We start from the raw sequence: 14,542 nt of genomic DNA, 5'->3' as shown, positions 1-14,542 counted from the left end.
GGAGTAAAATGCTGTTTATATTTTCTTTGCAATTAATTTCTCAGCATATTTAAATGAAAATGTAAAGCCGTAATCCATATAGCTGAAGACAACAAACAGTTGTCAATTCTAATTAAAAAGAAAAGTGACACCTCTACCACAGGGGCCTGTAGTAACAGAGCTCTAAAGATGACTTTATATTATTGAAAATGATTTAAAAGATGGCAAGCTAAAACACTAGCCACATTTTTAACAAGTTGAAAACCCACAATTCTTTACCTAGCTGTAAAAGAATGGAAATGTCCATTGTAGTAAATGCCTGTTTGAATAGCACTAAAACTACTGAAAAGCTTGTTCACAATAGAGGGGAAATTCATTCTGGCGCAAAGAGCCCACAAAGGTTCTATACTAGAGCTGGTTTTGTCAGAATTTGCCAAAATGGAAACATTTCTTGGAGACTATTTGAGATCAACAGTGTTCCAACAGAACCCTGCCTGCCAAAGAAGCCTGCCTAGTTTCCTGCCAACTTGTCCATCTGGCTCTTTGACAACTCGTGCTACCAGGGTTTGTGGCTCCAGGGTAAAATGTCAAGAGACTTGCACTGGAGCCAGGGCTCCATTTCCTTTCATGGAGAACTTTGAAATGTTGGGTGATCCTTCCTAACTGGAATGAAACCAAATTTCAAAATATCAAATCCTCTGTGAAACAGAACTACCTTTCTCTGCCCAGTTCTACTCTATACACCACTTAAATGAGGTAAGAATCCACTTCTGTGGTAAAGTTCAGAGCACTGAGAAACAGACTTTGATTCAGAGGGTTTTCAAACAGACTAATTACAGAGACATATCCCTTTAAAGCCAATAGCGGTGTAACCAACCACCCTGGGAGTTGAGCTCATGGCCTATAAATTAGGTCCCAAAAGGAAGGGCTCAATCTCAGTCAAAGGACAATAAAACAGTCAAGAGCAGTTCCTTTTGGACCCAGAAAACAATTGCAGGGCAACTTCTGTCTGCCTCATCTAACTGCATATCCCTTCAGCCAAACTGAAACCTGTACTGCGTTTGATTACCATGTCTGGGTGTCATTTTATCCCTCCTCTTTTCCAGACAGGATCTGCTTCTCTTCTCACCCCCCCACTTCTGGGAGCATTTGCTCCCTTTTTATGACTTTCTCTGCTTAGCAGGCACAGCTATCAATTCCACCTCCCAATGGTTGAACAATCCACAGCTGACCACTCTTTTTTTCCAAATCCGGCATCTCAGGCCATTCTTGAGAGATAGTTTCCACCATTTTGTCCAGTGAAGGACTTTAACCCCATTCTACCTTACACAGACACAGGTCACAAGTGCCCAGTCCCAGGGAGTTTGAGTAAATAACAGCTGAGAGCTTGACGCTGCAAGGTGCTGAGCATGTCAGGGTCCTCAGGATTTGGACCATGATGAAGACACACAGAGGGGGAAAACACACCATTAACACATATTGCTTAAACAGGGCAAAGCACATCCTAGATGTGAAAAAAAGATCATGGGTGTGATTTTCAAAAGCAATTTAAGAAGTTAGTTGTCAACTTCCACTCATCTTCCATGGGAATTGCTCACCTAATTCCCTTAGGTATTTTGGAAAATCCCACCCCATGTTCTTGCAAATAATGACACTTTCCCTTATGTACATAACACCTCCACTGTCGTGCACTGGTTGTCCGGTCGTATGTTTAGATTGTAAACTCTTAGCCAAAAGTACATACACTGTGTCAATGTGTATGTCCATTGTGCCTAGAACAATGACACTGAGGCCTCTAGGTGCTAACCACAATAAAAACACATACGTAAATAATGAAATGAGCCAAATTATTAGATGATTTTTACAGTTCCATTAACCTTGGTGAGATGGATGAATTAGAGAGAGGATTAGGAGGATTAGCTTTAGGATTTTTCTGTGCATTAGTTAAAATTAAGTAAATATTTTTGCTATGAAAGTCAACAAAAACAAAAAAAAAACCCAAAGACTTTCTGAAAATCTCAAAGCTGATCGGCCTTGATACTGAAAATGCCTAGAACTCACTCTGTCCTTGAAAGATGGGATTTTGTTTCTTTGTGTGTATCTGAGTTGACGAATTTTAGATCTAGATGTAATGATTATTTGGATACAATGATCAAAACAGGAGTTGCCCAGTTCTGCCTTATAACTGGATACCACTGCTGTGTCTACAATTTCAAAAACTAGTCAAAAAAAGCATCAGTGGAGTACACTCTTTCACACCACCTGGGAATCTTGCCAACTAACTACACTAACCAGAGAAAACTCCACTTCTACAATTCAAATAGTTGTTCTAGCACTTTCTTACTCAGATCTCAAATTGATAGTCTTTATAAGCCTTCCACTTTTCTAGCAACTTTGTATGGAGCCTCAAAAGCTAATTAGAGGTCTAGGTTGCAATACGTTGTTGTATGAAGCAGAAGAAAAACAATAAAACAAAATATGAGCTCATTTATCACTTTGGTTTGAGTATCCTAAATAAATAGGATTGTGCGGGTATAGCTAAGAACAGAAAGTAGCCCAATAACTCTAAAAATACTGTGATGGAAACTGCACATTCTTAGCCACAACATAATGCTTTATATTCCCCAAAGGAAAAAGTTCTGCACTTCAACAAAGTGTTAACATAAATCTCCCTTCATGTTTCTTCACGTAGACACCCTGAACATTCATTTCATTCCAGCAACAGTAAAATGGGAACTCAAACTCTAGGACCTGAGAGTTAGGATTTTCTAAGTATCAGGGGGTAGCCGTGTTAGTCTGTATCCACAACAACAACAACGAGTCCGGTGGCACCTTAAAGACTAACAGATTTATTTGGGCATAAGCTTTTGTGGGTAAAAAAAAAAAAAACCCACTTCTCCATGCATCTGAAGAAGTGGGGGTTTTTTACCCACGAAAGCTTATGCCCAAATAAATCTGTTAATCTTTAAGGTGCCACCGGACTCCTTGTTGTTTTTGAGGATTTTCTAACTAATTGCTAATGAAAGAAAACTATTAAAATCTTGACTTTCCAGTTTAAGACAGCAGACCAAGGAACAACTGTTCTGTATGCTTATCAGCGATTTCAACAGTCTTTAGAATATTTTTCCATATGTAGTGTATACCAGAAGCCCACATCCTGTGGGTCAGAAATAGAACAGATGGAAACCTCCTAGTACCCCAACAAAAAGATTGGGATAGCTTCTACTGATATGGCTCTCAGAGCAGTGCTTTTGGATTTTGGATAAATTATTTACTAAATTTGCATAGTTTCTGGGGATTATTAAAACAAAGTTGCACTACTATGCAATGGATCCTGTGTGGGATTTTGTCTTTTATATGTTGCTTACTAAAATCATTCATATATTACACAGCTAACTTTACAACCTTCTGCAGTTTTGCATTGTGGAAGGCAGATTTGTTTTCATTTAGAATAGTGGAGATGGTTAAAATTCCCCATGGGGAGAGAGTAATAAAATTCTGCATGGAAATGAGGAAATCTACATCACAACGTTTACTTTGAGACAGTCACTACTGTAATATGTCAGGACTCCTGCACATGGAATTTATTGAGCTAAATCCCAAAGTGGCTTTGATGGAATTTCTTCCATTTATATAAGTGTTGGTTCACTGTTTACATCGGCACTGAATTTGGCTCATTAAGAGCAGCATGATCCATGTGTTAGCTAGAACAGAAAAAAATACATGGGCATCTTTAGGCAGACATTGAACAGAGAACTCTTTGCTTAAATGTTGTTTGACACATTTGAGCTCATTCAGAAATTAGCAAAAAATCTGAGACACTCAAATTCCATCCTCAGAAACATTATGTAAATTTGAGATCTTTGTCTTGTCCATAGAGAAATGTATGGTGTACACTCAACCAGATATAACTTAGAGAATTTTTTCACTTCAGGGTCCCAGAAACAAAGGCAAGGTTTTCCTCTCGAGGCCAAAAGACCAAAAACATCAAGACACTTGATCACGGCCTTGGATAGACCAAGAGACTACCTACACTTGACCAGAGCTCGGAGAGCCCTTATGTGTGGCCAGATTTTCCAAAGTGTTTAGCACGCTGTAATCCAGGAACTGTTGAGTACTGTGTACTTGTGAAATCAGCACCTGTAGTGCTTTCACTTGTGCAGATACACTATGGACATTAACTTTCACTTTATAAGCAATCCAAGTTAGTATATTGTACAGCTGAAATATTTTATTTAACAGACACTGAGTAATATTAAGGCCACAAAGTGAAATGGACAACTCTATTTTCTTTGTCAATGGTGAGGCAAGTCAAAATGTAAACAGGATAAAGAAAAAGAAATGAGTTTCAAAATCCCTTCAGATTTAATTCTCTTTAATATTACTGACAGAACTAAGGAAATGTGGTTACTAAAAACGTGAATTTTAACTTGATCCCTTTCATTGGTTCCAAACATAATGTATAACAGAATATAGCTGAAAGGAACTTGCTGAACTAAAATGAGACATTAATGCAACTTTTTGTGACGTGACAAGACTCGCATACAAATGAAAGGCAGGTCAAAGTCTAGTTTTTCAACTAAGGTAGTGCATAGCCTTGATGTTGCATGGCATACATGTCACAAAATGTTGCAAAGACAGAGCTCTGTTACACTGAAAAGCACACAGCGCTTGTCTGTATAGGTGGCGTTATGGACTTCAATGACTACTGACTGTTACTGGTCAGCAAATCTGCTCTGTGTACAAGTTAAAACAAGTTTTCTGACCACCAAAACTGCACACTCAACCTCAGACCTGAAAATCAATGTTTCATTACTGTCTCTTGAATAACCAGTAATAAAGATCCTGTCAATTAAATGTAGTTACCATTTATGTTGATGATGCAGAAGCCAAAATAGAATCCATCTCATTAAACAGACCAAGGTACTCCACTTATGAAAGAATAATTAGTTGCACGCAGACAAATTGGGAAATGACTGCCTAGGAAGAAGCACTGCAGAAAGGGATCTGGGAGTCATAGTGGATCATAAGCTAAATGAGTCAACAGGGTAACACTATTGCAAAAAAAGCAAACATGATTCTGGGATGTATTAGCCGGAGTGTTGTAAGCAAGACACAAGAAGGAATTCTGCTCTACTCCCATAATAATTAGGCCTCAACTGGAGTATTGTGTCCAGTTCTGGGCACCACATTTCAGGAAAGATGTAGATAAATTGGAGAAAATCCAGAGAAGAGCAACAAAAATGATAAAAAGGGTCTAGAAAACATGACCGATGAGGGAATACTGAAAAAATTGGGTTTGTTTAGTCTGGAGAAGAGAAGACTGAGGGGGACAAGATAACAATTTTCAAGTACATAAAAGGTAGTTACAAAGAGGAGGGAGAAAAATTGTTCTTTTTAACGTCTGAGGATAAGACAAAAAGCAATGGGCTTAAATAGCAGCAAGGGCAATTTAGGTTAGACATTAGGAAAAACTTCTGAACTGTCAGGGTGGTTAAGCACAGGAATAAATTGTCTAGGGAGGTTGTAGAATCTCTGTCATTGGAGATGTTTAAGAGTAGGTTAGACAAACACCTGTCAGAGATGGTTTAGATCAGTAATTCTCAAACTGGGGGTCAGGACCCGAAAGTGGGTCCATGACCCTGTTTTAATGGGGTCTCCAGGGCTGGGGTTTAGACTTTCTGGGGACCGGGCTCGAAGTCTGAGCCCCACTGTCTGAGGCCAAAGCTGAAGCCCAAGCTCTACCACCTGGGGCCGAAGCCTGAGTGCTTCAGCGCTGGGTGGCAGGGCTCAGATTACAGGCCCCCTACAAAGGGCTGAAGCTCTTGTGCTTCAACTTTGGCCCCCCACCCAGGGTGGTGGGGCTCAGGCTTTGACACCCATTCCCCCCCATTTCCCCGGGTCACGTAGTAATTTTCGTTGTCAGAAGGGGGTCGCGGTGCAATGAAATTTGAGAACCGCTGGCTTAGATAATACTTAGTCCTGCCTTGAGTGCAGGAAACTGTCTTAGAAGACTTCGAGGTCCCTTCCAGTCCTACAATTCCTACAATGAAAAGGTGGGGGGAAAAATTTTTAAAGAAAAATGGAAGCTCTAGAAAATTCTACAAAAGGAAACAGAAACTTCATAAGAACCTATAAACGAAACACTATCCACTAGAAAGAAGTAAGTAATCCAGAGTGCTACCCACTCCATCTCAGGCCAAGGGCAGTTGAGAAGGAACTGAGTATGCTTCGCCCATGCAATGCTAGATAGCCTCGAGGCACAGCAAGAGGGAGGGAGAGCACATGTGCCAACAGAATGGACACAGTTACCTAAAATCTCCAATTAGAGGCGCAGGGGTGCAGACACCCTGAGATAAATGAAGGGGTGGGGGGATAGCTTCCTTTTATGGACACCCAGACAGCCAGCTAGCTATAAAATCCCTCTTGGTTGTTCTCTACTTGCTTTACCTTGTGGAAGTGGAGAAAGGGAGAAAGGGAATTTGAACATAGAGATCTTAGTCTCTAGGAATGGAGCAAGAGTCAGGCTAACAAAGGCCTTGGCTACACTTGCAGCTGTACAGTGCTGTGAGGTAAACCTGTCTTCGTACAGCTGAGTAGGGTAAAGCACTGCAGTCTGTCCATACTGACAGCTGCCAGCGCAGTGCCGGGCCACACTAGCAACATTTGCAGCCGTGTTGGGAGCAGTGCATTATAGGCAGCTATCCCAGCATTCACGTGGCTGCAATGTGCTTTTCAAAACGGGGGTGGGGGGGTGGATTGTGACAGAGAGTGTGGGGGAAGAGAGAGTGCTTTTTGGAGCATGTCAGCACTCTATTTTGCAAGTTCCGAACTCCCGGCCCCCTGCTCATTCATTTACTCACTCAAAGCAAGCTGCAAACTGTTTGCTTTTCTCTGTGGTACGAGCTTTGAAACCGGCACTTCTGCATTCCTGCAACTGGTCACAACAATGGAGAGGATTGGCCACTTGACAAGGTGATTAGTACAGCGCTGCAAGTGTTTACACTCACACTCGTGAGTCGTAGCCACTCCGCTGCAGCTGTTATTCCTCTCGGGGAGGTGGAGTACCTGCAGTGGTGTACCCAGGGAGATACAGCGCTGTAAGTGCCCTGCCAGTGTGGATGGGGAGTGAGTTACAGCACTGGGGGAGGCTTTGCAGCACTGTAACTCGCAAGTGTAGCCAAGGCCAAAGTCAGGCTGACACTGACTCTAATAATGCGAGACTTGAAGGCCTAGGCAAGTAGAAAGTGAATGGGAACAGACTGTAAGAGATATTGTTTTGACCTTGTGTTAGATAAGAATGGAATGTAGACTGTGGCAGAAATTAATGAGAAAAGTGAGATATCAGGAAGAAAAATGTATAACAAAATGTAGCTGTTGCTCATTATTGTATGTAATGAAAGGTATAAAAGCTTGCCTAATTGTTTATCTACCGGAGAGCAGCCTGTGTGCACTCTTCTGTGCATATTGCAATTGCTCGAAAATAAAGCTGCCTCTGGCTCGTTGCTCCAAACTCAGAGTGAGGACTCGTTTTTCTCCCACAACCTGTAAAGGGTTAAAAAAGCGCATAGGTAAAAAGAAGGGAGTGGGCACCTGACCAAAAGAGCCAATGGGAGGGCTAGAACTTTTTAAAATTGAGAAAAAAAAAACTTTCTCTTTGTCTGATTGTTATTGTTCTCTGGAGAGAGGAGATGCAGTGCAGTAACCAGGCTGAACTCTGATGTAGGAAGCTTTAAACCAGGTATGAAAAACCATCAGATTATACCTAGAGATTGCTTATCTGAAACCCCAGATATGTAAGTAAGTCAGGGAAGGTCCAGGAAGACACGATTACAGTTATTTCTTATTGGCATGTGGACTCTTCTGTGCTAACCCCAGGTGCCTTTGTTTTCCTTGTAATTTTTAAGCTGAACTTCAAGAGAGCTGTCTTGATGCTTAATTTTTGTAATTTTTTTTTAATCTAGCAAAAAGCCTAAATTCCAGAGGTATTTTCTTTCTTTTTGTTTTTAATAAAATTTACCTTTTTTAAGAACCGGATTGGATTTTTGTGTCCCTACAAGGTTTGTGCATATATTGTTTAATTAGCTGGTGGCAACAGCTGATTTCCTGTTTTTCTTTCTCAGATATTCCCCGGAGGGGTGTGTGTGAAAGGACAGTTACCTGTTCCGTAACTGGCGTTCTTCAAGATGTGTTGCTCCTGTTTATTCCACAATAGGTGTGCGTGCTCACCACGTGCACCAGTGCCAGAAGTTTTTCCCTTAGCAGTATCCATAGGATGGGAGCACCAATGCAACCCGTGGAGTGGCGCCTCTATATCGCACTATAAGGGGAGCTGCGCACTCACCCCCAGGAGCGCTGCCAGCTTTTCTGCTGCCCTAGGCAGCAGAAGGTCCCGCCTCCCACAGAGGTGGCGGAAGGTCCCGCCGCGATCACTGCCTCCAAATTGTAGTGCCCTAGGCAACCGCCTAGGTCGCTGAATGGGTTGCGCTGGCCCTGCTCCCTCCACCCTCAGTTCCTTCTTGCTAGACAACTCTGACAGAGGGAAAGGAGGGCAGGATGTGGAATAGACAGGAGCAACACATCTCGAAGAATGCCAGTTACAGAACAGCTAACTGTCCTTTCTTCTTCAAGTAATTGCTCCTGTGTATTCCACATAGGGTGACCAGACAGCAAGTGTGAATATCGGGACGGGGGTGGGGGGTGGGGTAATAGAAGCCAATATAAGAAAAAGACCCAAAAATCAGGACTGTCCCTATAAAATTGGGACATCTGGTCACCCTAATTCCACAGAAGGTGACTCCAAGCTATATCTGATGGAGGTGGGTAGGAATTTAAAGGTTAGCGGGATGGAGTACCGCCCTACCAAACCCATGCTTGGGAGACGATCACATAGTGCGAGGAAAAGGTATGGACAGAGGACCACGTGAAAGCCCTACATATGTCCTGAATAGGGACGTGGGCTACATAGGTGGCCAACGAGGCTTGCGCTCTCATAGAATGCGCCTTCACGTTAGGCGGTGGGGGAACCCCTGCCAAGTTGTAACACGTGCATATGCATGAGGTGATCCAGCGGGAAAGGCGCTGGGTGCCCCTTCAGATGCTCAGCCGACCAACAAACAGTTGCGAGGATTTCCTGAACGGCCTGGTTCGGTCCAGGCAGAAGGCCAGCGCTCTACATATGTCTAGTGTGTGTAGGCGGCATTCCTCGTTGGAGGAATGGGGCTTGGGACAGAGTACTGGTAGGAAAATGTCCTGATCCATATGGAAGGTGGAGACCACCTTCGGGAGAAAAGCGGGGCGGGGCGAAGCTGGACCTTATCCTTGTGGAAAACCGTATACGGGGGTTCCGAGGTCAAGGCCCTAAGCTCCGAGACCTGACGGGCTGAGGTGATAGCCACCAAAAATGCCACTTTCCATGATAGGTGGAACGAGGAACACGTGGCCAAGAGTTCAAAGGGAGGACCTGTGAGGCAGGATAGCACTAGGTCAGATCCCATTGCAGGACTGGGACCCTGGCATATGGGAATGCGCAATCTAGGCCCTTTAAAAAGCGGGAGGTCATTTGATGGGAAAACACCAAGTGACCTTGCACCGGAGGGTGGAAGGCAGAAATGGCTGCTAAATGTACCCTAATGGAGGTAGGAGCTAGTCTTTGGGTCCTAAGGGCCAGGAGGTAACCGAGAATGAGCTGGAGGGATGCGGATGACGGGAAGGCACCCCGCTCCCCCGCCCACCTGGAGAGCCTAGACCATTTGGCAAGGTACGTCCGCCGTGTGGACAGCTTTCTGCTCTTCAGCAGAATTCATCTTACATCCTCCGAACACCTTCCCTCCTCCTCGTTTAACCATGGAGCAACTACACTGTCAGGTGGAGCGCGGCCAGGTTGGGGTGGAGAAGGCATCACCTCTCGTGGGAGAGGAGGTCCGGGCGAAGCCGCAGCCTCCGCGGGGGTGGGGGGAGGAAGCTAAAAGTTGCAGAAGGGTCCCGTACCAATGTTGACGGGGCCAACCCGGGGCTATTAGGATAACCCTCGACCTGTCTGCCTTTACCTTCTGCAGAACCTTGCCTATCAGTGGGAAGGTTGGAAAAGCATAGAACAGTTGGCCTGACCCCCAGAGGAGGAATGCATCCAAGATCACCCCCCTTTCTACCCCTGCCCTGGAGCAGAACTGAGGGCAGCGTCTGTTCAGGGTGGTAGAGAAGAGGTCGACCCGGGGAGCTCCCCACTCTCAGAAGAGCTGTTGGGCGACTTCCCAGGGGCGTGACCACTCGTATTGGTGTGAGAACACCCTACTGAGGTGATCGGCTCGCACATTGTGCGCTTGGTAGGTGGAAGGCCCATAGGGAGATATTGTGGGCTATACAAAACTCCCATAGGTCCAAGGCTTCCCGGCAGAGGGCCAAGGAGCGCGTGCCTCCCTGCCTGTTGACGTAATACATCATGACCGTGTTGTCCGTGAGGACTCTGACCGCCTTCCCGTGAAGGTGCAAACTGAACGCTATGCACGCTATGCCCTAAGCTCCCTGACGTTTATGTGCAGACACAATTCCAAGGTCGACCATCTGCCTTGGGTTTGAATGTCCCCTATATGGGCTCCCCAGCCGAGGTCCGAGGCATCCGACACCAGGTCTAGTGAGGGAGGGGTTTCCCGGAAGGGGATCCCGTTTAGCATATTGCTCGGGAGGGACCACCATTGCAGCATGGCCACCATGTTGGGTGGCATCATGACTACCTTGTCCAGGCTGTCCCTGGACTGGGAATACTGGGAGGCCAACCAGAGCTGGAGAGGTCTCATTCTGAGTTTGGCATGTCGCACCACAGACGTGCGTGCTGCTATGTGACCCAGGATTTGAAGGCACACCCTTGCCGTCGTCACGGGGAAGGTTGTGACCGAGGCTACAAGACTTTTGAGTGTCTTGAATCTGTCCCAGGAAGAGAGGCTGTGTCTAGCAAAGCCCCTATAAAGTGTATGCGCTGGACCAGTACCAACGTGGACTTGGCCTCGTTCACCACTAGGCCCAGACGTGCACATGTGGACAGTAGGAATTGCATCTGGGCCTGCACCTGGGAACGAGAGCTGCCCTTGAGGAACCAATCATCTAGGTAAGGAAAAATTTGCAGCCCGTTCCTCTGGAGGTGGGCTGCCACTACAGTCATACATTTGGTAAAAACCTTGGGGGCCGTGGAAAGGCCAAAAGGGAGGACCGCAAACTGGTAATGGTCCTGCTCTTCCAGGAAGCGCCTGTGACCCTCGAAAATGTGGATGTGGAAATATGCATCCTGGAGGTCCAGGGACGCGAACCAATCCCCCGGGTCTAGAGAGGGGATGATGGAGGTCAGGGATACCATGTGCAACTTGTAGTGGACCATAAAGCTGTTGAGACTCTGCAGGTCTAGGATGGGCCAGAGCCCGCCTTTCGCCTTTGGGATCAAGAAATACCTGGGAGTAAAACCCCTTGCCCTGGAATTCTACTGGTACTCTTTCCACCGTGCCCAGGTCGAGGAGGCGTGCCACCTCTTGGCTTAAAAGGAGAGCTTGTTCTGCGTCCCTGAGGTCCTCCCGGGGTGGGTGGTGGTGGAGGAGGCGTGAGGCGAACTGCAACATGTAGTCCCTGGAAATCGTGCTGAGGACCCACTGGTCTGACGTTACATGGGGCCACTCCACTAGGAACGTAGATAAACTGTTGCAGAACACAAACTTTATTAACTGGGGGGCAACAGGCCCGGTGACTCCCCGCGAAGAGTCAAAACCACCTCTTCCCCTGCCTCTTGCCCTTCAAGGGGCCTGGTTGCGGGGCCGAGCGGGATTGATGCTAGGACCTGCATCTCTGCTCCCTTGGTCTCTTAGGCAGGGGTTCATATCTGCCCCTAGCGGGAGGAGCAGAGGTCTGTGGCCTAGGTTTGTCCTTTGCTGGCGGGACATACAGACCCAGAGTTTGCAGGCTGGTACGGGAGTCTTTCATCCCATGCAGGCGGACATTGGTTTGGTCCGCAAACAACGCTTTTCCGTCGAAGGGAAGGTCCTGCATCAGAGACTGGGACTCTGCAGACAGACCGGACAAGAGAAGCCACGATGCCCTGCGCATGGATATGGCCGAGGCCATCGAACGGGCTGCTGTGTCGGCCGCATCCGAGGTGGCCTGGAGGGCTGCCTTCGCCGCTTCTGCTCCTTCCTCAACCAGAGCCTTGAACTCCTTCTTGTCCCGCTCTGGGAGAAGAGGCTCGAACTTTGGCAGAGACCCCCACAAGTAAAAGTCATAGCGGCTCAACAGGGCTTGGTGGTTGGCCACCCTGAGTTGAAAGCTCGCGGAAGAATAAACCTTCCTGCAAAAAGAGTCCAGTCTCCTGGCGCCTTTTTCCTTGGGGGTGGGTGCGGGCTGACCACAGTGCTCCCGGAGGTTCACTGACTCCACCACCAAGGTGGGTGCCGGGTGGGAGTACAGGTACTCGTGTCCCTTGGCTCGCACAAAGTACTTTCTTTCCGCTTTCTTGGAGATAGGCACCAAGGAAGCTGGGTTTTGCCATAGGGCGGTCAATATTTTGGCCACCCCTTGGTGAAGAGGTAGGGCCACAGGGCCCGGTGCCGAGGAAGACAGCACATTGAAAAGGGTGTCCGACGGCTCCTCCATCTCCTCAGCCTGGAGCTGGAGATTTGAGGCCACCCGCTTCAGGAGCTCTTGATGAGCTTTAAAGTCCTCCTGTAGGATGGACGGAAGGGCCGCTACAGTCTCCTCCAGTGCTGGTGAGGGGGCCAGTCAGGCTCCCAGGGCATCGGGAGGTGCTGGAGGTTCGACTCCCAAGACCGAATCCGGGCCCGGTGCCGCCGGTTCGGTGCCCGTCGACTTCTGACTCTGTCAAGGGGGGACACCGAATGAGCCTGGGATGCTCCGGCTACCAAACGGGGTCTAGCCTGTGTGGGCAATTGCAGCCATGGTGCCCATTGACACCATTGCCCCCCTGCCATGGTGCCCCTTGCCACTGATCGGCTTGGGTGCTGAGCGGTGAAGACTGCTCTTGAGGAGTGGTGCGGCTCAGGGAAGGGCGGCTGGGTGCTGAGGCCGAGGTCGCCGTTGACTGCACGGTGCTGTAAGAGCGGCGGGAGTGTCTACGGTCGTGCTGGTGCCAGCCTCGAGATCTGGACCTCGATGATGACGAGGAGCGGTACTCGACCGAGGTGTTGCTCTCGTAGTCATCCCGGCAGTCGTAGCTATGACGCGTCAGTGCCGGTAACACTCATGGGGAGCTCCGAGGATGGTGTCTGGCGGAGCGGACACTCGAACCTGAATGTCTGTGCCGGTGGTGTCGGGATCGGCTCCTGTAACTCTGAGTCGAGGAGGAGCATCGACACTGCTTGTCTCGGTGCCTGTGCCCCTGGTGGGGAGTGGAGGACCTTTGAGACTCCCACGCGGGCGAGTCAGCCAGTTTGACTGGAGTGGAGGGCTGATGCGAGCTATGTGAGGACCTCGTCGAACAGGGCACACGGTCCTCGGAGCACGGACTGTGTCTTGACGGAGAGGGCGGGTGTGGTCCCAACGGTGGCTTCCCTTGGGACCGGGGGCCCATCTCAGGCGGCGCACCCGGCACTGGGAGGGAGAGGATGTCATGCGCAGCCTGTGCAGTCTCCAGCGTCGATGGCATTCTCACCGCGGGACAGGCATGCGCAAACGGGACCAGGCTACTCCACTCAGCGCGAGTTGGAGGTCTGGGTCCCGGGGGGATCGTGGGCTGCCCAACTCGGGTCCGGCCTCACCCTGGTCCTTTTGTCGGCACCTCTGAGTCTTTCCTTGCTTTTTAGCGGGTGACCGGTGCCGGCTGGTGGAGGGAGTCTCGCTCTGCACCGAGGACGTGGTGCCCGGTGCCGGGTCCGGTCGGCGCGCCGGTGCCAACGGAGATTCCATTAGCAGGGCCCGGAGCTGGATCTCTCTCTCATGTTTAGTTCGAGGTTTGAACGATCTACAGATTTTACAGCGATCCGTTATGTGGGTCTCACCCAAGCAGTGAAGACACTGAGTGTGCGGGTCGCTTTTTGGCATAGATCGGCGACAGGAGTTGCACGACTTGAAGCCTGGGGTAAGGGGCATGCCCCGCACCAGGCAACTAACTAAAGAAGTTATCCAACTATGGAGAAGATGAGTACTACTAAGGCTACTAGAAGAGCTACAGCAAGGCTGGAGCACAAAGTTCCGATTACCTTCACTGGTGGCAAGAAGGAACTGAGGGTGGGGGGAGTGCGCAGCTCCCCTTATAGCGCAATATAGAGGTGCCACTCCAGGGGTCGTAGCGGTGCTCCTCTCCTACAGGTACTGCTAAGGGAAAAACTTCCAGTACCGGTGCACTTGGTGAGCATGCACACCTACTGTGGACTTGGCTACACTCGCGCTTCACAGCGCTGCTGCAGCAGTGCTGAGAAGTCCTGAGTGTAGCCAAGGCCTCAGGAATACACAGGAGCAATCACTCGAAGAAGAAAGGTCTTGGGAATTCCTTCCTGTGCAGTTCCCTCAAGTGCGCCTTTCTGGGTTCTCAAAAGGGTATTTTTTGCATATGGGTGATGGCAGCATCTAC

This window comes from Trachemys scripta, chromosome 9, assembly GCF_013100865.1.
Source record: "Trachemys scripta elegans isolate TJP31775 chromosome 9, CAS_Tse_1.0, whole genome shotgun sequence".
Taxonomy (NCBI): Eukaryota; Metazoa; Chordata; order Testudines; family Emydidae; genus Trachemys; species Trachemys scripta.
Note: the sequence above shows the minus strand (reverse complement) of the source record.